General features: G+C 43.4%; 2 protein-coding genes across 2 annotated transcripts in view; one reads left to right on the top strand and one right to left on the bottom strand.

Moving 5' to 3' along the window:
- The window catches only part of LOC143365895 (synaptic vesicle 2-related protein), a 358,886-nt gene that overhangs the window by 189,004 nt on the left and 142,097 nt on the right, over nt 1–27,785 (bottom strand). The window lies entirely within an intron of this gene.
- The window catches only part of LOC143365894 (uncharacterized), a 122,586-nt gene continuing 104,232 nt past the window's right edge, over nt 9,432–27,785 (top strand). Inside the window, exon 1 of the mRNA XM_076806478.1 lies at nt 9,432–9,610. The gene's annotated coding sequence lies outside the window, so the exon portion shown is untranslated. The remainder of the gene's footprint in view (nt 9,611–27,785) is intronic.

Genomic DNA, 27,785 nt, shown 5'->3' with positions numbered 1-27,785 from the left:
AGGATTGAAGGAGCTTAAATGTTTATTCACTAGACTCACCCTGTACATTATTTTCCATATTACCAGCATGCACTTGAAATAACGCTGTCGATGCACGGCCCATCAAGATGGGCTAAATAATATTCACGAGTGACGGGCTGACCCATGCACTACTATTGTTAAGATCGCGTCCGGGAATGTAAAATCCTGACACCGACAGCCTTCATATAGAAATAGCACTCGGGAAATGAAATAACGATTCGCGAATACGAATTTCAAACAGGCATTTAACAGGCGTTGATTCACCGGACAGGTCACCCTATATGAGTAAAGTTAAGTGGCACAGCCGGAGGAGTGACTGTACACGCTGTTCCATATAACCAGCATGCACATGAAATAATGTTGCTGCCGATGCATAGCCCATCAAGATGGGCTAAATAATATTCACGAGTGGCAGGCTGACCCGAGTGCATCAACTTGCACCACGATTTCGCCTGGCCCTCCCCCTCTGTGTCTCCCCGGGGCCGAGCAGACAGAAACAGGATGTGGATATTCTTAATAACGTTAACGGTTCATTCGATATCCCTTTATGGTCATTAGTCCGGTCGCCGTTGCTAATATCGGCCAAGCCTCGTACAGCCTCTGCCTTCTCGCTCGCGGCTCGTTAGGGAAACTATGACCGACCAGTTGCATCCCGCGGTCGCTGGTAATTGGACCCATAAAACCGAACGACTCGCCGGGATGACGTCGAACGGAACATGGTTACTATTTTCCGGATATCGCGATGACATCCTTTACCCTGCGCCGATTCAACGATTCGCTCTCCGGGATCATTCGGCGAACGGCTGCCGACCAGCTGATCATCGCTTCGACCGCGTCGATCACCGTCGACGTCATTTTCAATATCCACTTTCATCAGCAGAATTATAATCGACATTTATTATAATTTTCAATCGCAGTTTTACTTGTCTCATCCATTACTCGTTGTTGGACATCTTTCGTGCTCAAGGTTGTCTAAAGGTCATAATTGCGACGTCACTTTCCTGCTCGTAACGACCTTTCGCAAGGACCGGAACGTCCTCTTTCGGGCCGCTCGCAGGATTAGGGAGCGTTCCCCGGGGAACTTCCGTATCGATTATCGATCGATTGCCGAATTCTCTATTCCGTGTGATCTGAATTAGTTCGCGCCTATACCGGAAACGCTTTGAGCACTCGGTGAGTTTCCCGTGAGCTGAGGATTCGGAAGTTCTTCTCGGAGGAGTCGAGGACGCGAGGAGCGTGGTCTCGAATATAATCTCGAACGTAGTCTCGAAAATAGAATCGAATCCGCTGAATGGTACTATCTTGAAACTATCTTGTCAGTCCTATTGTTTTTAAAGCTGTAGAAAATGATTCGAAACACGAGTGTCTACTTTCCAATAGTAGACAGTGTTTTCTTCCATTTTGGTAACTTTCTTGGCAGGACGATAATGGCGAAAGCACGTCGCGATGAATTTTTGGATAACGGAACGATGGCTATGATATCAATTCGAACGCCTGGGTGATTTCAATGCCCGGCGAGGAGTCTCACGAATCGTCGATAATCTCTCATCAGATCCGCGAACTGTTCGTTACAAACAATTCCGTTCGTGTTTCGATTCTGTCTGCGTTGATACATCACCATGAATATTTAGACCACTTAGCCGCTTCCACGTACATACTCCCCTTATCTAAACTTTAATTAACATTCTTCTTCAATCTCGCCGATGATAAACTCTACCGAGCAAATACTAAAAAAGCGGCTCTGCTCTGTACATCACGTAAGGTAAACGACCCCTATATCGACCGCACGGGAGCGTAAATTGTTTTATAACACGCTGAAATATGCGAATATCTTCGACGGACATTATATTCTAATATCGACGGTGGTTCTCTTTACTTTACTCTAATGAATTGCTTCTACGTGTCTTATTTCTTTGGTACAGCGCCTAGCGAGGTTTCTTAATTGCAGTCCAATCGGTGTCCTTTTTATCTGCTTGTGCCGGGTAATTTAATTTAGATAAAGAAAATGTATGATTTTATCTGGTACACGAAGGCTTTATTAAAATGAAAACTGTTTTTTCCATCAGCCTCCGTCTTATCAAAAATCAATTATTTTTAAAAGAATTTCGATCAACGTAAAATAAAATTCCATTCGTTGTGACGAATATTCAAATTCTTTCCGTTTCTGTGAGATTATTGAGGAAAATCGCATCGCAAGGGGTTGACTAGACATGACCCATTAATTACAAGTGTTATTCGCATTTTGCGAGTATATCGTTCGTACAAGCGAATTGAAAACTAAAACAATTCAACCTCGGATATTAATTTGCTGCTCGCAACGTCGAGTTTGAACAAGTAAAAATTGCAGCGTGGCGAACGAGAACAACGCGGATTAGGAACCATAACCGGCATGAGAAAACTCGGTCGATAGAACACAACCGAACCGTGTCGTTAAATTTGTATCGGTCGAACAACGATTATTCACCGGCGTTCGGCGACGATGCTGGCAGGTTCTCGCGCGATTAGAATAAACCAGCGTGTATCCATCTTCGGCTTTATCTTCCGGCGGCGCGGCGCGCGGCGCGGCGGCGAGCAGCCAGGCTTCTCAAGAACGGCCGATCCGCTCTTTCCTTTTACCCGATAGAAAGGTCTTAATCGAATAAACGGACACGCGTATCGCGGCCGTCCGCTTAATAACGCCACTACGGACCAATGGCCATTCGCATAATGCGCTTCCTCTATCCGCAAACGAGTCGCATTATTTTCAATCGACGGATCGCGTCAACGCGCCGCCGCATCGATTAGTCGCGACAGACGGATGAACGATGACATCTCGCGACAATTTTATAGTTTCTTCTTCTTTTCTCTTATTGATAAAGTACGTCTCAGCTGTTGTCATCATTGTAATTATTTCTCCTTCCCCGTCGTATCGAATAATGCAAAAAAGTTCCACCTACTTTTATCGTAATGATCATTCCAGTTCTCTTTTTGACGTGGAAAAATGTAAAAGGAAAACGTACTTTTAATTAAACATAAAACATAATTTGAAGATCATAGTATGTCTCTTTAACGTCTCGATGTAACGGTAAAAATCAAGACTAATCTAATGACCTAGACGTATCCCCTTCGCGTGACTTTGACAGAGAAAAATCCAAAATTCATTTGAAACGACTAAGAGGGCAACTGGAAAATCATCATATACTTTTTTAACTTCTTGGTGTGATAAAAATCAAAACTAATCCGATGACCTAGACGTATGCCCTTCGCGTGACCTTGACAATGAAAACTCCAAAATTGATTTAAAGCAGTCAATAAAGCAACTGCAACTTAAAAATGAAAGAAAAGAAAAATCAGAATCAAAGTTTAATAGGATGCTACGCTAAAGTATAGTCGCTTCATACAATACAGCATCTAAATTGAACAGTATCGCATTGTGGTAATTTGAATTTGTGATGGTTTTATATTATTTTCACGTATAATTGTGTGTCTATCCCAGAGTTGTGCAACGTTTCTTACTTTTCCATTCAGTTATTTTCCCTCCACAATTTTCCACGTAAGCGTTGTTCATTTCAATTGAACCGGGCGCAAAATTGGCGGACAAAATTGTTCCGGCGTAGCTCGCGTTGATCGCTCACGGCCGAGGCTGATTCCCGGCAGTCACGGAATTCTGGCAACCTGCTTTTTACTTTTCATCGCCTGTCGGCTAATAGATTTTCCACTCGGCGATCGGTCCTCGTTTCCGAGCTATTAGCACGTTCCACCGGTGTTTGCATCCACTGTGCGTCGTGTAACCTAACCAGGCAGGATGCGATTTGACAGGAAAAAATGAGCTCAAAACGAAGAGTATATAATAGTTATCGTGCATAAAACGTCGCTTGAAACATAAATGACTTCTATCGACTAATATTGAACTTACCTCTGCTGGTGAAACGACTGGTTTGAAATTGTTCACCTGACAGTCATCGACATTGTAACGATGCTTTCGAAAACAAAAAGCGGGTCTCGAGAGCAGCGTGGCAGTCTGATAAACAGCGGTCCTTTCGCTGAAACGCTCGCGGATAGAATGTCTCCGCGAGCACGCCCTCCGCGGCGGAGCAAGGTGGTCGACGACGAAGAAGGTGTCCGGAGGGGGGCCAGGGCAGCAAATAATAATCGACAAAAGGAGGAGACGATCGGGAACGTGGGGATTCCTTTGCTCGGAGCGGTGCTCGGCCGCTACACGCGCTAAACTGGTATTTAAAGCGGTTATCATTTATCGCGAAACCGTTCCGAGACGGCGATCGCCTTTACACCGGGATTCTTCCTTTTTTCGTGTTCTTGGTCGCGCTCACACGCGTGTATACTGGGCGTGCACGTGCTACCAGGTGATCTCGGAAGCAAAAGGCAGAAGGCAGAAGGCAGAAGGCAGAAGCAGAAGCGGACCAACAACGTGTACACGAACAAGGACAGAGAAAAACGGAGACAGAGCGTCGGCCCCCGAGACTTAATTGCGGAATACCAGCGCACGTGCAGACGTCGATAACGCCGCATCCTTCCCGGTCTCTGACATCATCGATCAGCGCCGCGTTTCTCTCCTTTTTGCGAACCACCGCCTTCTTCCGTTCGTTTTCTTTTGCTCGATCAACCTCGATGCGCCTAGGCGATCGCGCCGATTTTTACCGACCACGGTTATTAGTCAAGATCGGCCGGTATTTCTGCCCGCGAGGACGATCTTCTTCTTGTTTCGAGAACGGCCGAGTCGCCGATACACCGGCCTTTCATCACCGCTTGCAACAACACTTTTGCGCGCCACTCGTTCGATACAATGTACGCCTGAAAGCCGATCGCGATTTTTTCCCGGTTTTTTGGACCACGGGATTTTTTGGCACCGGCTGACGAGCAGAGCGTGCTACGCGGAGAAATTGAAAATCGATTATTTGCTCGGACGGTTTTATTTGTAGGTCTTTGGAGGTTAATTGTTCGATCGCACGAGCTTTCTGTGTTGATTGCAAGAAACGGGAGTGGAGAGGGTCTCCTCTAATGTAACGGGCGTCTTCGTTTTTCCACATTTTTTTATAAACATTCGGTACGAAGTGTTAACGCGAAACTTGTTTCTACATACTTAACCTACTTTCGAGAGTAATTACAGCCTTTTTTGGTTAAAAAGTAATTAAAATTGGCTGCAGTACATTATGCTAAAATTAGCTCGTCGCCAAAAAAAGTATACTGCTGGTTGACACGATTCCGGCCGAACCGCTTGTCCGAACCCGAAACACCAAACTTATTGATACTCGTTTGAATGTGGTTATAGCCGGAACTAGGATAAAAATAAGATATTGAGAATTAAAAAGATGGCGACACCCTGAAATAAATGTTTCGATATTTTCAATGTGGTTTGGTCTTCGTATGATTCTGGAGAGTATGACAAATTTTATTTCGGCACGATTCTAGTTCGGGCTACAGCTGTGCACGTGCTGAAGAGGTATGCCAAATTTTGGCTCGATCGGTTCAGTAGTCTTCAAGATATGTCGACCAGTAATATACTTTTTTTGTGACTGCTGCCAATTTTTATTATTTTTCAACAAAAAAATTTGTAATTCCCCTTAAAAGTAGGTTAAGCATGTAGACACAAGTTTCATGTTAATACTTTTCTGAATTTTTATGAAACATTCGCAAGGAGCGTAAAAAAGACACCCATCACAGTATAAGTTCCCTTGAAATGGGAATTTTTTCCTTTCTTCGATTTTAGGAAGTTGCAAAATAATGTATTGGTATTTTTGTATTTTAAAAATCATAGGAGTGAAGCGAGTAATGGTATGAACATTCTACCTAACAGAACTTGTGATATGGATGGATCGTTACGAATTTGTTATACATACGTCAGTCGTATATACGTCGTGGACAGGTAATAAATAAAGTTTTTGACTACGACCCGATGTGTACAACTATTAACCATTTGCACTCGAAGCTATTTTAACACCAAAACGAAACATTTCTTCCGACCTAGAATATTTCCCTTCTAAAATGGTGCAATTGACTCGTACAATACTGAAGTGTTTAGTAATTTATTAAGTAGAAACAAATTTAATAATGTAAAAAACATTTTGCGGCGGGCAAGGGCGCCGGCCGATGCCCGCGGGCATAGCTGAGATCTACAAAGCACCGAAACGAGGGTCTAAACGTCAGTTGTCAAGATATACAATGATTTTGCGACTTAGAACAAGTGATGACTAGACTGCGGATTTTATGCATTTATGACAAAATGGGAAACCACAATTTAAAGTACTGGACATATTAAAATGATTTAAGGATATCCGCGTATTGGTTTCAATTTAATAAAATAATTACGTTTCGATTGCAAGACGCAGGAGCGAAATAAAAATTTAATTTAATAAAATAATTAAAAGAAGAAATAAATTTTTATTTCGCTCCTGCGTCTTGCAATCGATGCAAACATTTTTTATTTTGCACAAAGATCCGCAGTCTAGTGATGACAAACGGAAACAATGCCATCGCTACGGAAGAAACGAAATTAGTGTTCCCAACAATCCAATAACATCGGTATCGGTACAGCCTTATTAGTACAATACCGGTATCAAAATCATAGCGATTCTAAGCCTCCGTATGAAAACTGCTCCAAATCCGGGAAAACCCGAACGACAGTCGCAAAAGCCAACCCACCACCGAAGCGAGTAAATAATAAAGTTGTCCGTCGGCCTAGCGTGAACGTCGGCAATCAGTTGTTTCATCTGGCAAGGATGAGCCCAAGAAGACTGGACTCTTACGCTCGGAGAGATCGTTGGGAATCCCGTGGGGGTCGGCGGCGAATCGTCACGAGCCGCCCATCGACCCGGGGTCGGTCGCCCCTCGACGGAAGGCGAGCATCGGCATCGGCATCGGCATCGGCATCGGCATCGGCATCGGCATCGGCATCGGCATCGGCATCGGCATCGGCATCAGCATCAGCATCAGCCGCAACATCAGCAGAATCAGCGTGCAACGAAACCGGGCGCTGACTGTTTTCTCCGGCACGCGTGCAGCTCTCTCGGAGGGCAGGGACCCGCTCCTATCCGCTCGTAGAAGTCTCCGTGAGCGAGCGAGCGAACACAAGCGAGCAGAGGCGTGCTCGCGCGGTCTCTGGCTGCAGTAGGTCGAGTCGGGGTCCGAAAAGCTTACGGCCTACGTCCTTGAGAGATCCTGCAGGCCGTGCACGGTGCAGTGTCCAGCAGTAGATTACCGTCCGTGCCTGGTTGCGTTGGTGTTAACTCATTCCCCGGCGTTCTCTCGCTCGCGCTCGCACCGAAGCTCTCGCTGGCTGGGGCCCTGTGGCCCAACACAGTCTCGGAGGTACACACGCGCGTGCACACGGTCGAGAACGGGGGGTTCAGGGATCCGAGCAACGGGGGTACGACGCGGTGTGTGCGTTGACGGACACGCGCATCGGGCCCCGTGCACGTATACTCGCGGGGGGACACGGGGCCCGATGGTATCGTCGGCGGTAGAGCCGAGGGGGGCAACGTGGGGTACCGGGACAGTCGAGAAGGAGAAGACGGAAGAGAGGTGGAGGAGGATGCGAAGGTGGTGGTGGCCAGGCGAGCCGCGGGGCCCGGAGGACTCACCCGAGCGTGGTGGTGGCAACGTCAGCGGGAGTAGGGGGGTCAGAGAGGGCGCGGGGAGGGGTCGAAGTACCGCTATACCTGGAGTCGCCCGAGGCGAAATACATACCTACCTACCTACCTAGTATATATTCTCTCGGCTCGTTGTACTCGGCGTACGCTCCTCTCTGTTCGGCCGGCAGCGTCGTACTCTTTTCCGTGTGCCAGCCGACGACTCTCTACCCCCTTTTCGTCGGCCTGTGCTCCTCCGAGCCAGCGAGGTATACCGCTGAAAGTCCACCATGATGCACGCCATAGAGCGCACCGCGCACGGCCACCGTAAGACATCGCGGCAGCAGTGCCTTGCCTTGCCTTGCCCTGCCTTGACGACGTCCGTCGCGGCGGTCGTCGTCGTCGCCGTTCCCGAGATATCCGCAACACGAGTTTCTCTTCGTCGTTACACGGCTTCGGCCGTTTCCTTCCACCGTTCTCCCCTCGTTCTCTTCGCGTTCTCGTTTCTTGCGGCGCCGCGCCGCCGGGATCGAGCACCGCGGTACCATCCGCCGGACGACAACAGCGAAGACTCCCATGCTCGGTGAAACCTCGGAAATCTCGATCGATCTCTCGAGCCGCTTCCGAATTCGTTTCTTCCAAAGAGAAGAAAGAGACGACCGTGCTCCTCTTCCCGTTTCGAAGCGACATCCGGCTTGACGGTAAAAACGGATCTCCCCGGGTGTCGAGGTCCGCGGCCTGGCTCTCCGAGTAGAAGCGAATTCGAGGAGATCGAGCAACAGCAGCAGCCGAACGTGCACCGAGCCAGTCTCGAAGAGGAACACGAAGAAGGTTCTCCTCCTTCCCCACCTCTACCTCCGCCACTACCTACCGCTACCTCGATCTCCTCCTTCCTCCACCTCCACCACGCGTACAGTCGCACGGTCGCCGGCGAGCAATACGGTTTATGGCCGCGTGACACTGTCCCGGACAACATCGGCATCCGCAAACAGCTGGATCCACGTTGGATCGGGTTGGATCGCAGCTAGGGTCTCCCGTGTTCCCGGGCCCCCGTCACCCGGGCATAATCACGACATCCGAAGTCGGTCCGCGACGAATATCCGCGACGATACCGAAGCGAGCGCAAAACGAAAAGAGGATTCCGATCTCCGGTGAACACTGCCGCGCGGTTGTCGGAGGATCCTCTAAGAACTCCGGTGGTTTCCGTCGATCGAGCAAAACTCGAGTAGTAACCTTCTCGAAGATCGGTGAACACGCGATGATCTAACGATCCAGTGGTTGGCTGCCATCGATCCCATCGTCGTTATGCGGATTTCGTAGTTGGCAGACCGAAAGGGACCGGCGAGAGCATCGGCGTGTGGCAGCCATCGTGGAAACTAGCGGAACAAGCGCGTCCGGTGTCGATCGCGAGTGAGAGTGTTTTCCCGGTGTTGAAGCGTCCGCGGCGACGTCCGAGGTCCTCGCGAGACATCGACATCTGGTAACGCGTTTCCGGGCGCGCTGAACGCGTGGACGTCGTCCCGATCTCCTTGGTTGCTTGGTTGGTTGGTTGGTTGCTTGCTTGTTGTGCGTGGCTGTGCGCGGCTGGCCTGGCTGGCCTGGCTGGGCTGGCTTACTGGTTCGCTTCCTGCGCCTCTTCCGTGTGACTCGAACGTTCGGCAACCGGTCGTCGGTTTCCTCCTCTGTCGGCACCCTGTCGTGCCGTTTCACCTGGCCCCGCAAACGCGTGCATCGGCTAGATTACCTGGACCTCCTTTTTGCGTGCTTCGTTGTTTTCTTTTTTTCTACTGTGACACTGTGACATCTAACGAATATATAGAGAGAGAGCGTAGAAGAGCCGAGAGAGAGAGAGAGAGAGAGTTCAGTATGCCGTGGATTAGACCGTCTTCGAGTATCGTTTTGTGACCGATCCTTCCCGGATCACGGTAGCCGGTTTACCAAGGGGGACGAGTCAGCTGTCGATCGACCAAGGATTACTACTCCTGCCAAGCCATCCGGCGGACGTCCATCTTCTATTCGCAGAGGTTAGTCACTCTACGATCCACTCCGCTCCGCTCCGTTCCGTTCCGGTATAGTACACACTGGTGCGCGCGCGCGCACCAACGCGAAACACCAGGTATACTCGCGCGTACATCGATGGTTTCTTTAACCTGTGTCCCGACGACCTGTGGGTATACGTGTGTCGTCTGTGCGCGCATGTCTGTGTACGCGTGTGATACCAGCATAGAGCTCGCGTGTTCCCGGACGATCGTGCGAGCGTGTCCCCTTGTCGAGCGCGTATCCGCTCGATCGTGTGCGTTTTTGATACGCGCGCTCGCTCGCATGCGAACACCAGAACCGTGTGGGCCGAGGACCCACGGAAACCACACACGCCGCGTATATGCGAGCCGCGAAATTTTGTCATGTACTGGGTGTACCGACTGGCTAATATGAAAAGAAACCGGTATCAAAACTTTAGTGCTTTGCCGGTCGCTCCCCCACGTCCTTGTCAATTTTCATCGAGCTGTTAAGATTTTAAAGCTACGCGCGATTTGGTAGAAGCGTGATCGATTTGCGATTTTGATTTTGTGTCTCTGTTGAAGTCGTTGTCCTGCGTCGTGATAGTTTTGTTTGGAGGTTGTTGTTTATCGGAATGTTATTGCGAGGAAAGGACAACGGAATGTTACCAAAAATAATCAACGAAATCGGTGAGGCGAACTCTCATCCGTTTGATCAACACTTTCCTTATTATTAACTTTGTAATAAACCAGAACCGTCGAATAGTGCACAACTCGGGTTGATGACCTTGGGAACGTATTAAAAAATCAGATTACAAGCTGATAGCTGTTTGCAAATACTTGATATCCAAGAGTGAATATCCAAGAGTGTTTGAAGACTGTGCCAAAATCACTGAAAACCCAAATTAGTTTTTACATAAACGTTAAAACACGAATTCGCTGAAGCCCAGAAGAAGAATGACCTCGGATCAAGCCTACAGATCGTCGATATTTTGGATTTGTTCCATTTTATTCGTTTTCCACGCACAACATCAGGATACTCGTTGCAAATCAAGTGTTTATTACACAGGTTATTGAATTCGTTTTGAAACAGTGATGTCACCGTTGGCAATTGCAGTTTTTCCTTGTGTCGTGGTTGAAAGTTTCATCATAATCTCTGTACCGAGGAACCGTGCTCTCGAATATGACAAACATCGAGGAGCTCCGTAGAAAAATGTGTTGACAGCCTTTTCGAATTGCAGTATTTCATGTTCTCATAGCCGTGTTCAGTATTGCAGATTTGAAAATGAAGTTTAGCTCTTCATGAATTATAATCCTATTTAATCAGGTTTTTCCTCGAACGATTTCAATGTATAATTAGGTATAGTCAGTCACCTTGGAAAGAAACCGTTGCCCGACTGTCTGCTTTAGCGAATTGCCTCTTGCATTATTGAACCTGTTTCTTCTTTACAATGTATTTTCTTATTGTCGTTTATTAACTTTGTAGTCAGCGTTGGGGCGATGTAATCCTAAAGTACATCAAAATTTACTGTTTTACTATTTGGAAATAACTTATGGAACGTGTGATAATTATTAGACTGTGGATCCTTATGCATGTACAAGTTTGCAAAATTCAAGACAACGAATGTATTAATAAAAATGGTTACGAATTTTCTAGTCGATGCAAAACATTTTTCCTTTCTTCAGGCTTGTACACAATAATTCTCTAAAATGGGAATTTGTACAAAGATCAGCAGTCTAATTACTACCACTGTGACCAATATTTTATTTCGCTTATGGTGTATTCACAGTAGACATTAAAACAGCAAAGTTATGTTAATTCTACTGAAATCGTCCAGAATATGCTAAAGTGATTTTTCCACGTGACAATGCTAGAACACACACTGCAAAACCACCGAAGGAAACGTTGGAACTGCTTGTATGGGATGTGCTACTACACCCACCATATTCACCAGATATTGTCCAATCAGATTACCATTTATTCCGATCAATGCAGCATTGTTTTTCCCAACAGTATTTTATTTCTTGCGAAGATATCAGGATTACTTTCCACGAACCGAATTTCTTCTATAATAGAATCCATTCGTCACGTGAAAAGTGGGAAAAGATTCCAGCTAACAATGTAAAATACTATGAATAAAGTATTTTATATATTTCTAAACAAAGGATTTTTATTCAGCAACATGGCGGCAGAAAGTTGTCCGGTAGATTTTGCTCCAGTAATCGAATCGCGGTCGATTACTCCATTTCGAGGGTCCCGACCCGCAGGATCCAGCGATTATCTGATCAGTCCGTGTCACTAGAACTATACGTCGGTGCCCGCATGACGGCTGTCGAAACATTTTTCTGGCGGGCGTGCTACAAAAATCGCTATCGTTTCGTCATAGTGTCCCAGCGTGACTGGGACTGGGCCCGCGTCGTGCATTCGCCGTGCACGATCGTTTCGAAATAATCCAATCACGATCGATTCAGCGACGCTCGAAACGGATGATTGATAAGTCCTTTCAGCGCGTATGCGAACGGGCTGCGTCATCCCGGAGATTTCATTCTCAATGGCGTTTCTCCTCGAGGCGTGTGCGCCACTGGAAATTACGCTCGCTCGAAAATCTCGAGGATCTTGATCTTTACGTCTTATTCGAGATCTCCACTACCGATGGGGATCGAGCTTGTCGCCGGCAAAAAAGAAAGACCGGAAACATGTCCTTGAAACCCCTGTCCAATTATTAAACTGGTGCTTTCGACGATTTTCGCATGTAACATTGAAAAGGACGCATTTATATGCTTTTATTGTGTGCTGCATATCAAACAAAACATTTCATACTCTGAATTCTTAAAATCCAGAATTTTATTAAACGCAATATTTACCGAGCCTTGTTCACATATTTAAATGATGCATGTTTCTTTGGCATTAATCAAATGATTTTATTCCGAACTATACAGTTATTAACAAAAGAAATATATATTTATGTACCTCCTGTAGCTTGAAATTAATGCAGACAATTTTTGTTTTGCATGAAAATCCGCAGTCTACTCATTATTTTCGTGCCAGTTCGATTGGATCCAAAAATTATAATTTTGTGTAATTTTTCCAGCTGAAATATATGAGTCGACAGAACATTCATCAACATTAACACTAACAGCTAAATTTTTTGAATTCTGAAAATTCAAGTGCCCCAATTTTCTTCAGAGTGCACTGCAGCCGTCGGTGCACTAATTTGACTTTTTCATGATATTTATACTTAATAATACAAATAAGGAAATCATAATAATTAGTCATAATTCACGTGGGCGCGAAACACGCGGAACATAAATCGGCTCACGAGCAATCACACACAACACCTGCCATGTTTTGGCAGGCCGCGCAATTATCGCGCGTTAACGCGTTCGTAACATGAAATACGACGCGTAAACGCTCCATGCCTCGTTCGAAACGCATAACGAGTATTATACAGTAATGACTGGACTCGGGGAGTCCAGTATTGTGAATATCAAACCGTTAATTACCCACGATTGATCTCATTGGCTCGATGTAAAAAGTTGGGTTTAGTACTGAAAAAGAATTCCTGTTTAGTACTGAAAAAGAATTTGTAGAATTTACTATAGAATTCTGTGAGTATCACTCCTGATCCTAAAGTATTACAACGACATGCTAATACGAATTACAGTGAATTCTCGTTACGAGTCAGTCGCGCCGTTCTGGTGACTGACTCTTAGACGAAATCCGAGGCTGTCGCCGAGCGTCGCCTTTGAAATACACAGGGCACGTTGGAAACCTAAGAGTCATATCCGTCTACAAGTCACAAAAGCCTATGACTACTAAGCGATAGTGACAAGAAGACTGCGAAAATGTTGCACGTATGTTCAGCCCCTCACCGCGGGGTGGTGTGGGTAGTTCCACTGACTCCAAATTGTAAGGTTGGCAGTGACTCGTAATGAGAATTCACTGTATAGTGCATTTGTGTTGCGATAATGTCTCCGGCTTGTTCTTACGAAAAGCTTCGTTACGAAAAGTAAGTCTGAAGCTTTATTGTCTCGCAGCGATAAATCGCTTGGGAAGACCTTTAAGAGGAATAATTACCGGCGATTAATTAATCGCGGATCGTTTTCGGGTCATCGAGAAAAAGGGGGATAGAGGTAGAACGGTAGAAGGCGATGACCAAGGGGCTCGCGCGACCTCCGTGGAACAAAGGTGCGCGGTTGCGTTCACTTAAGGAGGCGGGGATCTAATTTCACGCCGGCATTGCATAATTCTGGATGCGAATATAACACCCGAGGCGGGTTGCTCGCCTACGGATCTATCGATCGATCTTGTTCGAGCGGCGAGCGAGTAATTTCGCGCGGGAATCCGCCGAAAAAAAGGGAACGCTGTCTTTTCTCTCGGAATCGTTTCTGCCGGCGACCGGGTCATGGATCTTCTTCTTACGCGTTGATCGAGGATTTAGGATCGCGGTCCCGCTGTTTAGCTCGCCCGGAGGTATTCCAGGCTCGATAAAAATATATCCGTAACGAGCCGGCCGATCGGACTTTGTCTTTTTGCGGAGGACTCGCCGCGACACTCGGCGTCGCCTTCTAAACGGTCCGACTCGTCGCAAGAAAACACTAGAATCTCTCTTTTTCAATTTCTCCGTTTCTCTCGCCTATTTCTTCGTCGAAAGTGCCGAGAGCCGCTCGCCGGATTTTTGTCGTCGATCGAGACCGTCCATCGGTGCGCGGGAAAACCGATTTTCGGCGGACTCGGGGGCAGATCGGTTACGCTCGGTATCTCTTTTTAGGCAATATCGCGGTAACCATGCGTCCTTTATTTAAGAAAACAGTTCCTTATTTCGGTCCTGTGGATTTATTTCCTTCTCTAAAATGGCCATTTCATCGTTCTATGTTGTGAATCGAAATAGAATTAAACATCTGCGCGCAGCACTCTGAAGGTGAATTCAAAACTCGAGAAAAATGCGTCGAATCGGGTGACAGATAAGGGTCGATGCCGAGATACCGAGTGTGCCAATAGGATATCGATTTAGCAGAGTCAACCTTGTGCTGTTTGCGGAGCAAAACTGATTTGCCCGCCTCCGCATGAGCGACGATTCGCAGCCGGATCAAGTATGTCGGAACAAGCCGGTTTTATGAAACCGCGACCGGCTAAGCGCAAGCGAAACGATCGCTGGAGGAAAATTCTCGCAAGACTTTCGGTTCTAGGCGGCCGAGTGGAAACGGCCGAAAAATCGTGGCCGAAGAGTGCATCGATCGAATCGGCTGCACCGCGCCGGTTCTTGCACGATTTCACGTAGCCCACGGACGATAACGATATCCCCGTTAGTGTGCAGGTCGAATTATTTGCCGGCTGGTTGCAGCCACTTTTACGGACCCGCTTCGGAATGGATTTCTCCGACGGTGCTCGTCGTAACTCGCGCCAGACCCGAGCCCCGGCCGCAAAAGCAACAATACCTTATGCAAATGGGGGGCTACGTCGTCGGCGAGATCCTCCGTTCGATTTGCATTAAAGCTCGCCGTTCAGTGTCACTAACTACTTTCACCGTTGACTTACGATTGTCTAAAACACGGAAAGGGGGCCCCGACCGCCCCCGATAACCAATCAGCTACGGCCCTGGGTCGCCGCGAACTCAGTTAACCAGTTAAGTGTGCAGTTTAATTTGGAAAATCCCTCCCAGCGCGGAATTAGAATCAAGCAATGACGAATATACACGTCGAACGCAGGCCAAATGCCGCTATTGTCAATTTTACGAAAACAGTAAAGCAAAATGAGAAAGAAGCACATTTTTATTCGATGAAAAATTAACAATTCATTAACGCCAACCGCACCGCAACAGAGTTATCGATTGACGTGTATACGCGTCGAACGCAGTTAACTGGTTAAAGGGTTGCTTACCTTTCAACGGCTCAACAATCTGAGAAAACCATTTTTTTATATGTAAAATTGTCGTTCTTGGAAAAATATGTGTTCAATGTACGGAATAGCATTTTTAAAATTACACCGTATTGCAATTTTTCAAAATCTGTTTTGCACGTCATTCGGTAATTACTTCTAGTTGCTAAAAAGAAAAGGTCAAGTTGGGTGGTTGCACTCGGCGCTATTTTCATTCTAAAACTAAATTTTTCTTCCGTCTTAGAATATTTTCATTTTATTCATACGGAACCGATCCGATTTCCACATATAACACGTAAATGTTTAGTAATCGATTAAAAACAAATTTTGTAATGTAACAAATATTTTGTAATTTCTTTGAAATAATGCCACAACAATTTCTGGCGGTGCTTCAGAGTCACCACTCGAGTGCTTTCTTGAAAATTTACTGTACGTATGGAAGAAATTATTGACTGCACTATTTACGTGAAGAATTATTTTGTAGTTAATTGGAAAGGGCTGATTTCTAACAATAAATATTGACTGACAATTTCTACATCTAATAGTAAATATTGAGGTTGGAGTGAAAAATCGTGAAAGTATAGTTACGTTCAGCTGGAAGGGACCACCATCGTTCTGATCGATCAGACCGGACCACCTAATCTCCTTAATCACGGGTTTCAGTGATAAACGCGTGTCTTTGAAAGCGCGTGGAAATCACGATTCCCAGGATAGTCGTACTTCACTTTCTCCAAACGTAGTATGTCAATGTTATTTGCCTGTAGACGTTCAGCACCGTTGAAGTTGTTCGGCGTTCCTGGGAAACTTCAACCTTTTATCCCCTCAGCGTCACGCCGGAGAAATACTTCCTTGATTCGTGTACCCGCTAAGGAAAAAGAGAAAATTAATTTATCATTAGACGTTATAGACTTTATCTGATTTAATTATCCATTCGTGACAAAAGCGATTCAAATTTTTAACTATTGTCAACTTATTAAAACGATTCAAAAAGCTATTTGGTCCCTTTTTCTCGTCAGTCCTGCAGCAAATTTTTATTTTTAATAAAAATGTGTTTTTGCCATTATTGTTTCGTTGTTTCTTTTAGCTGGATCTCTTGACGGCCTTTCATAGTTAGTTCAAAGTTAAAAGAGCCCACTTTCTAGTAGTCATAAGTGTCTCCTAGTAATTGTTTCAACGAATTAAAATTTATTTTGTGTACCGCAAATTTGTTGTATCCCTTTTAAAGAAAGTGAAAGAAACTGAAACTAAAAGCATTTAAAGAATTCAAAAGAACTGTTGTATTCTTTTCAACAGAGTAACATCATGAAAAGCGGAACAAATATATCTATATGTAGCTCCTGCGTCTCGTAATTAACACAGACAATTTTTATTTTGATAAAAATCCACAACCTAATAATAAATGAATAATTTCGTACTAATATATATACATATTTCTCTGTACACGATTTCATGGTCTAAAATGCAAGCAAGGAATCAGAGATATTATTAGCAAAGTCAAAAGAAAATCTTCATGTTTCTTGTTTAAAAATTTCGTGCGAATCGGCTTGCCCACGAGTGCAAATAAATGCAGTTCCCATGACATTGTGACACATATACGAGCGTTTCGAGCAAACAAGGGCCGATCCCGAAAACATTATTTACGACTCGGTGCCCGGGGAAGTTGTCAACCTAATTAAGGATCGTGTAAAATTGTCATGGCACTGTTTCACCAGCCAATCATCGGACGGCCATTTAGTAGGACAATGCGAGAAAAAAAGTTTTCATTTTAACGATTTCCATTTATAATGGCCTGTTCCGGAACACGGTTGTATACACTTTTTGTGTTTATGCCACCAAAAGGAGACACGAGAATATCAAGAGAGTCTGCACAACTTAATTGCACAGCCAAGAAAGCGGTCCTTCGTGGATTTTTATGCGCAGTAATTAGAGATTTATGAGGTGTTAAAAGAGAGTACATCGAATTGGTATGAATACGTAACCCAGATGGCTATCGTAATAAAATATCGTTCAATTTTTATTTTAAGAGAACATCACTTTTGTTTACGGTGTTGATTAAAAATTCTTCTATAATGAATCCACGTTGGGAGGTCCTGTTGTTCCCAGGAACCTAAGTTTTTTCGTCTAGCTTAATTGGAAGATTGAAGAATCTTTTATTCGTCCCACTGTTCCCCCGAAAAACGATGTGAAATTTCGCGCAAAAAAAGCTTCACAATCGTCCCATGCCAATTAAGAGCACCATAATAACACAAAGCAGGTCTATCGTCGCTCATTCATTAAACTAGAATGCGATTTTTAACTGATCGGACAACATTTGCTCAATCTGTGTCGTCTTGAAAGAAAAACAGTACGAAACCTTCAGTCCGTGGGATATGATAAAACTGTTCTGTCCCCATTAATTGGGAAACTAATCGAGATTACCGTAATGTATATGTGCAGCAGGTCTCGTTCATCCAGCAAGCGTATTAGAGTTTTTTAACGACCGCGCGCAAAGCATCAATTAAGTATAGACACGCCTTGGAGGTTCCAAGGCACCTGGAACCGGCAATCAAGTTGATCTCTTGCGTAAAGAGAGCCGGGGAGAACGAAACAATTAGGTCAACGGGTATCTTGGAAGTCGAAGTCTGTTGTAAACCAAGTTTGAAGTTAAACGTTCGATTCAATTTGATGTTTCCAGCTATTTTACTTTGTTCTTTGTCTCTGATTTACCTACCAACTTCGATACTATTATTATGTCCGGAGCGAAACTTCACTCTCCAATTTCTTGCTTCCCAATATTTATTTTTTTTCATTAACGCTTTAAAAATTTGATTTTCTGACGATCATATATTCTTATAGGGACTTCAATACGTATTTCAGAATTGTTTAAAATTGTTTTAAAGCCTAGAACAGTAAAAATATTTGTCGTGTACGTAAACGAGTCAGTAAGCAAACGAAGTCGATCAAAATAAGGTTGCAGAAGGTGGGTTAATTTGATTTTACACTTTTACAAGGTTTATTTTATTTCATGCATTCAGGAAACTTGTTTGCTTTTATGCATTTATAGAGTTCATTTGAATTGATACATTTATAGAGTCGATTTGATGCATTTACAAATTTCAAATATATAAATTCAACTTTAGAATCATAAATCTGTAACTTTCGAATCAACATCTTCGTCCAGATGTTTTTCTCGAGATGGAGCTCCCAAAACTGGTATCAGGAATAGCTGGAAGACTATTGGACCAGTCCGGATTTTTTGCGGTGACATTTTTAAGTCCATCATTCAGTCATTGATGAAGCGGATTTGTACATTATTTCTTTTCTTTTTACGATCAAAAGAAGGTAAACTTTTATAAAATTGATTTTTAAAAAATCTGCTACTTATTTACAAGGATTAGCTTTTCTTATCTGGTTTGCTGTAAAATAAGAAGAACACGTACTGGGTAAAACCGTCCGGAGATACACCTACAGTCACTCATAGTAATATTCCGGCACTTTCAAAGACAATAACGTTTTAAAAATTGGGTCAAACGACTTCAATTTTTTTGAGTAATTAGGATCAGCTTACTGGTTAACGTGAACAAAATATCTTCAATAAATCGCAATTGGTTAGATCTACAAAACATATATTTTCAAAAGTTGTAAAGAGCAACTTTTAATATTTTCTCCGCAATTCCGACCAACTGGAATTTTCCCAAAATTTCTTTTTCATGTCATGTAGTAAACTAATGGTTCTAACTTCTAAGTCATACTGTCCAATTTTAAAACTGTCCGAATATTACTGTCAGTGATCATAAGTTTTCTTGCGTCGAACGGGCTCCTAGGAAAGCTAAGTGTAAATAATTCCAGATCGTTTGTTAACGTGGAAATAGTATTGGCACTCTGTTCGGCGAGTCGAATTCTAGGTTTCGGCCAGTTAGCATGCTGCGAGATACAGTGCCCGACGTTTACGGGCCGCAGTCCGGTTCCTTAATTAAGTTGCGGACGTTCCGCGGCTGGTTCCTCAATTTGCCTCGCTTTCAGATTTAATCTGAGAAAGCAAACAAATCCGGCGGATTGTACACAATGTGTAGCGCAGGGACCCGGGTCGCCTAAGCGGTCGTTGCGTGCTCGCTACCGGCGAAACAAATAATTGCTTGAAAAATTCCTGGTCTCCACCGGCCGCGACCGCCGCGCTATTAATTAGCTGTAAAACTGCGTAATGGCGATCGCGTCGATCGAGTCTGTCTGCTCTTTCTCGGCTGTCACACGCTGCTTCGATCGAGATCGACCAGAATGTTCTGCGGTCGATCGCGCTCGTAGTTTTTTAATTCAAGTTCTTCGTGATAACGATAGCGAAATTCTCGTCCTTCTTAGACGGACGATCGTTAAATCGTCGGGCTTGACTAGTTTTTGTTAAACGATCTTTTTTGCGCAATGTGTTTTGCAAAGTGGAGGAATTAAATACTCATTTTTATTAACTTTACTATATATAATGAAAACAGTGGCATTCGTGCATGAAAACGATTAATAAATACAGACAAATTTTATTCCGCTCAAAAATCTGCAGTCCACATACTCATCGAGTATCGAATTCCTTTAGTTATTTACTGTGTAACAACCAAGCAATAAATAATCCTTGTCAGAAACGTTCTCCAAAGATGGCGGAAAATGTCGTCGACGCGACACGATGCACAATGCGCTCGATTACGCTGCTAGCATGCTCCCCGCAATATATTTTCGCGAATTCGCAGCCCGAGTCTAAAAAAGGCATGATTCGCGCGAGGCGACTCCCAGATCAACATTATCGAACGCAAGATTCGCTTAATTTTAAATCCTTGCCACCTGGTTGGACGGTTCGAAATGGTGAATCACCGTGCACGATGAATTATGGCACGAGTCTGTACAATATTTTTTAGCGAAAGAACGTCCAGCCATTTTGCAAGTTAATCGCTCGAATTTATAACTACGATTGCCAGCTGCCGCATTAATTTCACGATTATTTATCATGTTCGGCTCGGGGGAACGTTATGAATTATCGCCAGGCGGCTTCGACCGGTAGTCTTCCTGTGAAAAAATAAGTTGCAATGTTTGAAAAGGCTGCCAGGAAATTAATCGCAAGCGATTTTCGTTCGGGGCCCCAACGTGTTTTTGCGGTTTCGTAGTCTTTTGTTCGACCCTAACGAAATTATACACGCTGTCTCCGAGGCTAATTGTCACGTCGAACCGTGCTGTTTCAATCGATCGATTCCACCGTGTTCGTATTTGTTTGACCGCGATCGTGCCTCCTAGAAAATTAATTGTCATCAGTTGTCTTGACTTTTAGCTTTATTTCCATTTTATACCATATTTTATTTCTTGGTTTAATTTCTTTCCTTTATTTCCATTTTTCGGAGGGATTAAACAACTTTCTTTTCGTGGTAAATCGGTAATTCAGTGAAATTTCTACGGATACCGATTTGATCAATTTAGGCACATAATGATGGAGAAAACGAAATATACTCGAAATAAGAATTCAGAATCAGAATTCGAATAAAAGCTTGATTGTAAATGAGATAATCTGGGTACGAAAAATTGTCGACCGACATTGTACAACAAAATGTTCTGTCGAGCTCGACTACGGGAACTCGATTTTCCATGTTCGTTATGGTTGTCTGTCCCCGGAGCCGTTTTTCTCGACTCCGGTTCGCGGATCGGCGAGATTTCGTCGCACGTCGGTAATTTAAATTCAACAAATAACAGCAGCCTCGTTTATCTCCGGACAACTAACGCGAATAGATAAGTGCGACCGTATTTATAGCTGTGGTTCGCAGATAACGAAATTCCAGATCGACTGGTTCCACTGTAACGAGTGCCACCAGCGTTACAGCTGGCGTTCCGCCGTCTCTTTTTTTTCCCCTGCAATTTCTCTCGTTACGTTGCTTTCAGCACCGCGTGGAAAAAAAAACGAACGTCAAACTTGCGGATTCCGTCGAACACCATGCAAACTGAAGAAATCGCAATGTTCTTATTCGAAATGAACAATAAAATTGCTATTTGGCTCCTGTTTCTTACGAATGTGTACAGAGAATTTGTATTTCGTACAAAAATCCGCACTGTAATTATGACTAATATGAACCCTTGGCCGTCGAATGCAAGGCGCCACTAAAAATTGCTGTATTCAATAAATTACCAAACACTTCGAATTGCACAATTTTCGTATGTATAACGCGAAAAAGAAATAGAAGGGAAATATTCTAGAAATGTTTCGTTTCGGAGTTGAAATGGCGTCGAGTGCAAAGGGTTAACAGTATGTTGGATGTAGCACCGGACATTGTGTCTAATTTTATAATACTGAAACGGAGAGAACGGAATTTGTAGAATAGATCGCTAAGAAAATAATTCCCGCTCGCCGCACAAAAGGTGGATTAAACTTGTTTTTTTTTTTTTTCTTAGGATTTCGGTCTCCCCGATATAACATCGGAAATGTGACAGCGAATAGGCGATTAGCAGAAAAGTAGTCAGGATCGCTGGGCCCGGAGAAAAGTTTTATCCGCGTTTACTGCGTCATTCGGGCCCCTTTCTTAATTCCCTGCGTTCCTCGCGAAACGAGCCATGTATTTCGCGAAATGGGACACGTTGGCGGATTCATGGGACTCGGCGACCACTTCTACTCTGCTTTAACTCCTTTTATCCTGCTACTAGATTACCCAAATTCTTGTAACTCTAGTTCAACAAATTTTTAATTTTCGTCGGACTGTCGGCGAACGTTCCTTATAGAGTTCCGTTCGATAAACCAATAAATATGCGTGTCGTTTTGTTGCATTCCTGGTGCCCGCCAAAAAAGTCTCCAGAAGAATGCGAACCTTCAACCTCGAGACAATTTTATACTTGAATTGTAACTGGACTGCGGATTTCTGCTAATAACAAAAATTAATAGAAATGCACAACTGTAAATGAATTAGAAGACCACAAGGATACTGTTACGCTACTTTTGAATTATTTAAATCTCATTTTTATATACCTTGCGTGTTTTGCAATTGACTTGGACAATTTTTAGTTTGCGTGAGGCTCCGCAGGGTAATAATAACAATTATGAATGAAATAACTTCATGAATGAAATTAATCTGTTTAATATTTGTTGAATAAAATGATATCAATTAATATTACATTACATTCATTAGATTCGGTTGAATATTATAAAAGTCAAGAGTGGTTTTCTTTGACAATACTCCCCCGTCCATTTTTGGAATACAAGTATTCTTTTAGAAGAACACGAACTATTGATTTTAAAAATATTTTGTACTTCATTGATGACAAATTGCTCTTTACATCGCGTCTTATAAAATAAAAAGAAATAAAACGGTACAAATTGAAGGTACCCTGTGAAATCATAAACAAGTCGAACGTCTCAGGTGCTTAAAATCAGTCTCGCCACCTGAAGGATTAAAAACGTCCTGACTTTCTTTAACTCGGCAGATTCCGTGATAACTGAGACATTACATTTCGTTCCCGTCTTCGTGAAGTGCGAATTTGCATATACACAGGGTGTCCCATTTCCAGCGAACCACTCGAATATCTCCGAAATTCTTCTAAATTTCTTTATCTCCTAAACTGATGGTTTTTCGCCATAAAAAGGTTAATAATTTCTTACTGAGAACAATGAACTACAGCGATTGATGTATTAAAAAGTACATGGACCAATTGAAAAAATTGACAGTGACCTTCGCATGCCCTCTACCCTTCCACCTACAGGAATTAGAATTTCGCCCACCTCAAGACTGTGCAACCTTTATTTAAAATATTTTTCGATATCATCAATCGTTTCAGGGATATTCGAGTGGCTTGTTTCGAATCGGACACCCGGTACATTTATTGCGTACAGCCGTTTCGCGGCCGCGTTCGGCCGAATATTTGCGACATTTGTGTTCCGTGGAACGTAGCAATGTGTCTTCGGGGATAAACTCTGAAGCGTTTTAAGACGGAAATTAATTGGCCGATGCATTGCGATAATCGTGCGTCGATGGCCTGCGATCGTGTTTCGCGCAGGTGGTCCCGATGTCGACACGACACGATTCATTTTTAAGAACGAGACGCGGCTAATTCGCGCGCAGGGTGGCGAACACGTAATTAAACGAGGATAATTTAATCCCTGCTAATTGCGGCCGTTTAATGGTGAAACATGCGGTCCTGGACATTCCCATTCGCTGTCGTAACACCAACTACATTTCTGTCTACTGCTACCAAAAAACACATAAATCCGATCAAATATCTGCGTTTGAATTTCTAATAACGTATTTGCATTTTCTCAACTAATGGGAATCTGTGAAGCTATTTTCATAAATAGACTGCGAATGGTATGCATTTATAGCAAAAATGAACAGATCGAATGCAAAAGAAAAAGAAAAAATGCAAAAGAATTTAAAAATACTGTTGCATTATTTCCAACTTAGAATTATTAAGCTAGGAAATAGATACAAGTCCGCAATGTATTCGATATAAGTTATAAATTAACTTCTTTCTCTATTAATAATTTTAACAACTTATAATAACATGAAACTTCACATACATTTAATAATTATTATAGTAATAGAAACAATTTAATATTATTTAGAATTTTTAATGCACAATAAACTCCGTTTCACAGTAAAGTCTTGATCTAAGCTCAATCCTCGGGTCCATGCGATGACATAGATCGTGTAGCAAAGCACAGCGCGTTTTTATTATTGTACTATTTGTTTTTACTGAATTATCACAATTTAAATATCGACCAGTTTTCAAGAATCTGAAATCCAGTGTTCAAATACTTTTCGGGTCCACTGTACAAACAAAAAGTAACGTTGAATAAATTGACACGGTGTTGCGACCAGTTTGGAAAAAATGAATGCAAATGTTATTCAGTTTCTGCCGGTACAATTTTGCATCGAACTATAGTACAAGCACCGAAAAAACATTAGTACATACAGCTAACATCTCGCATCGCGAGTAACTGTAAATTTTCGTGTTCAGCGATTCAGTATAATTTGGAGTTCGCAGGTTTGCGAATGGTGAAAAATATTTGTTGATACACGAATCTACGGAGCTGCACAGTCATTGCACTTTTAGCTATCGAACGCGCTGGCAGTTTGCACTGAAACCTGTCAGATATCCTGTGGCAACAATGCGTTTCACGGTTAGTCGGTCTGCATTACGTGCACGCACCTCTCCACGTATACATAATTAATTGTGCATATGTAAATAATTCGAACGTGTGTACGGCGAGGCCGACCGCTTAACAGATGCAGTTCAAAATTCGAGACAATTTATAATAATCAACTCGTAATTTCTTCGGCGGGTTGCGTCACCGCGAAAAGAATTTCCAAAATCAATCTTTCTGCCCCCCAGTTTCGAGTCTTCGGAACACATAACGCAAGTTTCAGTTTAATATCTCTACAAAATAACGGTGTCTCAAAAACAGTTTAATACGTTGTAATTAAATCAAAGAGTTACCCTCTGTTTTCCCAAACAGACCATATCTCGATAATTTATATTTGAAATTTTTCTAAAGAACAGAAGAATTGGCAAAAACACACCCTTCACGATTACGCTTTCTTGAGCCTCAATATTACATATGCATAATGTTAAACTTTTTACTTGAAAATGCAAAAATATCGATCAGAGATCTTCCAGAACAAGATTCATCGACAGTTTCTTTAGCTAGCAGATTTTTCAAGAGAAACTTGGGGAATAAAACTGAAGAATAATTGAGGAATAAAATACTGAATATATCTTTTCGAGAACGAGGAGGTCAGATGATTTGAAAGAGGAAGGGGATTTTTTCAGGAACCTATACTATTTTTCCCGAGTTAGTTAGGCTCGGCATTACCAACGTTCCGAGCGTCATAAACTGAAACGGCATGGCACGGAGAAAGTAATGCCCGTGCACTTAACGTCGAGATTAAACGCTTTAACTCGACTCGATCTTGTGCCTGGGAGATCGTAATCGATAAAGAAATGAATTACCACGTAGATTGTGTCACGACCAGTCTCTCATTGCAGTTCCGTAATTTTCGTAGTTCTCGAAGTCGAGTATCCAACACGTGACACTTAAATAATAGCCTTTGGTAACGAATTGCAATCAATTTCGTATCGTGCGTGTGCTATTATCGAAAATTAATTAGTTCCAGTGCTACTATTCTGTTCCAATTAAATTTTCTCTCTGGCGCTGATATGTAAATTTTACAAATGTTAGTTTCTTTGCTCGAGATCGTGCTGAAGTGAAATCGACGCGAGAACACGATTACGCTTTCATCGAGTTACTTGATTATTTTATTATTATTGTACGCGTTTGCATGTATACGGATTATGTAAGTGCATTAATTTTCTCGTTTTAACTACGGAGCACTATGCTCATCGGAGATTTATAATGCGGTAACTGTCGGTGTTACAAGAAATTAAACAAATTTGTATCGTTTTATTAGTACAGTTGTGTAGTTAATTTAACGAATGTAAATAAAATCACTTTGGAGAAAATATTGCTTCGTTGCAGAAGCTTTGGCATCAGCCTAATGGTAATACGCTCGACTGCGAGGCCAGTGACAGTGCTTTACCACGCGTTGAAATCACTATAGCGGCCGGCGATACTCTTCTCACCGCGCATTGAAATCACCAGATTGACTTCTACGAATCTCACGTTTATGCAGCCAGTACGTCGAGCTGCATAATAAAGAATTTTCGTTCCTCTTTTCTAAACCAATTGTCATCAATTATGGATTCCCTGCGATCATTAATTTCAACATTTTACCTATCGGTTGCCCACTAAATTACGAATTTAATATTCTTTAATTTGTACGAGGTTTAAAAAACTGCTTACACGGTTCACACACGATGAACACCCAATAATAATTACTAAAATTTTCGTTTACGGTTCGCGTTTAATTGGCATGTACGACGCACCGCGTGATTACGCAGTTTAACAGCAAAAACAAAATTTTTCTCCATAACCAATCTCTCATTATAAATTGTCCCCGCGTATCTTCCGATTCCGTTTGACCCAGAAGCGATCTCAGTTACGAACAAGTTTTTTCCTTGACGTCGACTTTCATCCAATTTAATTGGTAAAATATTAATAGCCATTACCCGAATATAAGGGTTGATGAATCACTCAATCTTCGAATATCCTGCAGCAACTTTTTCCTCAATTAAGTTTCAACATTATTGCTTCTTTTCTGAATCCGCAAATAGCCATGGGTGACTTTAAGTGCTCAGCTAAAAACAAAATGAGCTCGTTCAAATCTTCCGTTAATAGACTGTGACGGTTTGCAAATGTTCAGAAATTTTTCCGCATCGAATAAAACTTTTGCCAAGCGAATTTCTGAAGTGTGTTTCCTGAATCGGTATAAATCAAGTAAATAGTGACTGAACAAAATTACAACTTGGTTGTTAATGAAGATGGCGATGGAGTTTAACAAGCTGTGCCATCCTGTAATATGGCTTTTTACGGAAGTGCATCGGTGTAGTTGTAAAATGGATCATTTACTGGAGGTGCATGGAGAAAAGCATAAATATTCCGAAAAGTATCGAGTTTTCCACGATCCTGCCCTAATACTTTTTTATTCAGAACAGCGCGGGGAATCGATTCGCGTGAAAATATCACAGGGTAGTATTAAGGAAACGAGGACAATGGAGAAGGATGCAAAACTATTCTCTGCAGTTTCCCTGTATTTTCAAGGAACCTACGTCAGACCTTCTGAGTCAGCCGAGAAAAATGCAAAATTTAGTTCGACCGTTCTATCAATAGACTATGACGGTTAGCAAACGTTTCAAAGAGACGTCCACGAATATTTCCGACGGAAACAAGAAAAATCCGTTCGGCGAATTCCACGGATGTCTGCGTTTCCTTGTTTTGTAGGAGCGGTCGTGTTAAAAAACCGTCGAGGCGCCGGAGTTAAGTAGCTAGCCAGGTAAAAGGGTGATTTGTGAAAGCTCGGGTGGCTGGTGTGTCCCCGGGGATCGACGGAAACTAACGTATTTTCGAAAAAATTCCCGATTTGATCCCCCAGGCCGGGGAGGTGTGTCCCGGGAGAGGCCGGTGAATCCTAAAAACGGCTTTTATGTCGTCTCGTCCAGACTTTTATTACACGGGGGTCCGTCGAGGGGGTCTCGGGGAGGGGACGGGGGGCGAGGACCGTCGCGAGGCGCCCGTGGAATTCGGATGAAGTTGTTATTTTGGTTTCGTTGGCCGGGAAACCGTGGAAGGAATTTTTATGGTGGCCGACACGCCGCGGTCTGGTACTGTCCGAAAACAGACTTTGTGTCCGACGACACGGCGGCGACGCGACGCGACGCGACGTGTCTCCGCGCGCGTGCTGGTCCCTTTTTTTTTGCGTTCCGTCAGGCCGTTTCATT

The sequence above is a fragment of the Halictus rubicundus genome, chromosome 2, assembly GCF_050948215.1.
Source record: "Halictus rubicundus isolate RS-2024b chromosome 2, iyHalRubi1_principal, whole genome shotgun sequence".
Classification (NCBI taxonomy): domain Eukaryota; kingdom Metazoa; phylum Arthropoda; class Insecta; order Hymenoptera; family Halictidae; genus Halictus; species Halictus rubicundus.
This window is presented reverse-complemented; position numbering and strand designations above follow the sequence as displayed.